Consider the following 4209-nt stretch of genomic DNA (forward strand, 5'->3'; position numbering starts at 1 on the left):
TCGTGGAATTTTGGTCTGCTTCCCTTAATATTTCCTCTGATCATTTTTAGAAAATATGGAATATGTCAAAAGCCATGTCCACATTAGATTCCAAAGAGAGGCTGAAAATTAAATCCACAATTTAATTGTCGAAATTAGACTTTGCACCTGATGTTGTGTTGCGACACGACACATAGAATTCTGTATGTTTATACTCTCGTAGATGTTTTTAAAATACGTGTGTGTGAACCGACGAGAAAAAGAAAAGAAAAAAGGAGCAAATAAATCGGAAAAAAAGGATATCTGAGTTGATAGAAGATTTTGCAAGGAGAAAAGGGAGAAGTTCCAAAAGAGGAATAAGACAAATTTGAAAAGATAAAAGGAAAGGATTCCTTCCTGAAACAAGAAGAGATTACAATGTAAAAGGAAAACTTAAGTGGAAAAAAGCCTCTTTTAAATTAAAATATAATTTAAAAGTTTTTCAAAAACTCATAAGTTTTAGAAGACAAAGATGAGGAAATTTTCCAGTGCGTGAAGTAAAAAAAGAAAAAGAGAAATAAAGGATATTAGTCTCCTGATTAGCCCGGTACAAACGATGTAAAAACTAGATACCAGTGCCCACCGCCATTATTATTATGACATTTTAAATCATGAGGGCCAAATAAAAATCCCCAAAATCTTCTAAAAAGAAAAAAAAACTGATAAGAGAAACAAGAATAAGAACATTAAACTTCTTCAAAAGCAACATCAGACATTAAAAGAGAAATACCTTCTAAATTCTTAAAGAAAATATTTTTTAATCTAGAATTCTATACCCAAATAAATTATCTGTGACATATCAGAGTACTATAGAGATATTGTCAGACAGTGAATGACTCAAGAAATTACCTCCCAAGCACTCATTCTTAAGAAGTTATTAAAGGATGGGGTTTATTAAAGTCAGATGATAATCTAATGAAGAAGGTAGGGGATTCAGGAAATAGGGCATGCAACATAAGAAGGTAGTAAAGAAAAATATTCAAAACGATGGTAAAGGGAAGCTTCGGGATGATAGCCATGCAGTATTCCAATGCCAAGAGCAGCCAATCCAGATTGGAATAGAAAAACAGAAGGTTCTTGGAGGGATGACTATAGGGGGAAAAATGGAACAGATGGGCTTGAATGTATGGAACACAGTATTGACAAGTATGTAGTAGAGTGGTTGAATGATTTTTTTAAATTAATTATAAGTACATTTGGATACCAGATTAATTAAAAAAAAAGGCGTCGTAAACTCCAGGATAAAGGATTGTACAAAAGAGGAGTCAGGATCACAGTGCACTACTTGACTTGAGAGTACATAACATTTGCATAGTCATTAGCATATAAACCCAAATATAGAGTTCACCAAAAAAAGAAAGTTTATGTTGGAGAGATAGAAGGAAGGAAGTGCAAGGATGAAGTTGGGGGAGAATGGTGTGGGAAAACTACGTTCTCATCTAGCACGATAGAAAATCAACATATAATTTATAAAATTAGTAAACCAAGAACTAGCAGTATAAGCATGCTATTTTAAAATATGGCAGTATATAAAAAAGAGAAAACTATAAGAGTTGATGGCGACTGCCTTGGTGAATGGGACCTGGGCGTGTGAAGCGGTAAGGCAAAGCAACTATTGATTTCTAAATCATGAATCTGTATTCTCTGATTAAAATAAAAAATTAAACTTTCGAAAAAGGGTCCCTATGGCTCACACATAGTCCATCTTAGCTCCTCGGGATATGAGGTCAGAGGATGACTGGGGGCCAAAGCTCTAACCAAAATAAATGATGTACTTTTATCCGAGTGTCTGCATATACCCCCTTGGGGATCTGACACAGTGGTCGGTGGTCAAAAATTTTCAAAGATTGAAAAATCTGATCCTCCACTATAATTGTGGATGTTACAGGCAATTCTCAAACATATCTTGATGCATCGTATCTGTGCACGCTGGTCTCTCTTACTAGAATATCTCAATAAAAAAATTTCCAAAGCCCCTAATACAGTGAACTTCCTTTCAGTCTTCAAAACTCTTCTAAGCAATTGCCTCTTCTAGATCGTTTTTCCTGATAGTTTTGCCTTGTCCCCAGAGAGTTCGTTTTCCCTCTTTTGGGGAAAGAATCTTCTGTGTATACATCTAGCAAAGCATTCCTCACCCTATGTTTCAGCTGGAAATAAGCCATCTCTCCAACTAATCCGTGGTCCTCTCTATAGCCGACAGCTTATGCTTGTTATACTGCAGGATAAACAACCACGGATCTTAGTCACTCATCTCACAAAGGTTTATCTCTCAGCGTGTTATATGTCGGCTGGGACTCTGGTTCCACTCTGCATCTTCTCTTCATGTGGGACCCAGCTAGAGATGCATCCCTATTCTGGACATATCACTGTGCTGGTAGATAGCGGGGCAAAGTGTGAGTGGGACCAAAAAATGTCCTCAAAAGCCTCTGCTCAGAAGTGACATATCACTTCTGCTCAAATTTCATTGGCCAAAGTATGTTGCATGATTAAGTCTGATGTCAGTGGCAGAGATGAGTATAATTCTTTCACAGGTAGAGGCAGCAAGTACTTGGATATGCTGATACCATTTACTACAGTCTCCTTGATGGGGTCCCAGACCCAACACGGTGCTTGCCACTGAGTAGGTATTCGGGGCATCTTCGTTGTCTTGAACTGAATTGTCAAACAATAGCAGCAGCCTAAACCTGAGAATGGAAGGAGAGTTGAAAAAGGGTAAGGGTCTCATGAAGAGCTGGGACTGCGTCAGCAACAAACTCATGGTATGTGGACCAGCAATGAGCTTGGTCAGGCTTTGAAAGTTTTACCCCTCTCTGGGCTCGTCTTGAACATGGAGATGAACTAGAGGATCTCCAGGGTCCCTTCCACTTCCAAGCCTTTAGGAGTCTGTAATGAAACCCCTCAACCTATGTTCCTTACTACCTGCTTGCCCATCGGCCAACTTCCGTTGATCATGGTATCTAGTTCTACAGCTGAAAAGGAAAAAAGGCCCAAAGTTACTTCACATGCTGAAATGAATTTCTAAAATCTAAAAATTCACCCATGACAAAAAAAAACGACATAAAACTATACTTCAAAAATGAATAAGTTTTCAACAAAAATGTTAAGCGGCAATTTAAAAAAACACACTCACACACATTTCCTGTTTTGAGCACGTTGTTCTAGATAGAGGAATCTTCGTTACACAAAAGCTACTTATCGTGACATTGCAGAGTGATGGCATTACACATTTGAATGTATCAACACACACGGGAACTGTCACATCAGTTGAAACTGTCTCTCACATAGTAGGAGCTTGGTGTTTGTTGAATGAATAACTACTTGTCTTGGTTGGACTTCTTGGGCACTGAAGCTATCATTCTCAATCTAATTTATTCTTCTTTTTCTGCATCTGAACCTTTTTTTTTTTTTTAAGCTTTTAGGGGAAAAAATCTAAAAAGGGTTGAGAAATCCTGTACTAATGGGTTGATATAGTAAGAGAATTATTTAACGGATCCTAGATCCTGAGCCCTGTGTTCTCATCAGCAGAAGACAAATGCTGTGATGACCCTGTTTGGTTAGGGAAATTGTGCCATATGTTTCCACGCATATATCATGGATGCCAGCCCAGGTGTTCACCACCATCACATAATAATGACAACATGTGCATAGCATTTACTATATTGCTGAACTGTTCCAAGTTCTTTACATATATTATGACTCTCGTGACTATCACAGCAAACCTAGGAATTAGGTATTATTATCATCATCCATTTTATTGACAGAGGAACAAGGTATAGAAAGGTTAACATCTGTCCAAGGTCACACACTGAGTGACACACATGGCTGGGCTTTGAATCCAGGGATGTGGTTCTGGAGTCTGTGCTAAAGTCACTTCTATGTTGTACTGCCGAAGCGTGCAGCAGGCTGCGAAGCGAGTTGGATTTGTTCCTGGATATAGATGTAGCCTGGAAACATAAACATACCATCACCCCCTTGCCCTTAAAGACCCTTTCCACCCTGTCTCTGCACCAGCGCCCAGGAAACGAGGGTTCCCACTCCCTAATTGTGGGAATGATGAGGAAAGTGTGTGTGTGACTAGCTCCCTCAAATCCCAGAGAGTGATTTTTTAGGTGGATGCCATCTATTCGCATCCATGACCAAGTTTCTGGACTCTGTGTCCCCTAGCTTGGATGGGTGTAAGGAAAGGTAACC

The sequence above is a fragment of the Pteropus medius genome, unplaced genomic scaffold (assembly GCF_902729225.1).
Source record: "Pteropus medius unplaced genomic scaffold, Ma_sr-lr_union100, whole genome shotgun sequence".
Classification (NCBI taxonomy): Eukaryota; Metazoa; Chordata; class Mammalia; order Chiroptera; family Pteropodidae; genus Pteropus; species Pteropus medius.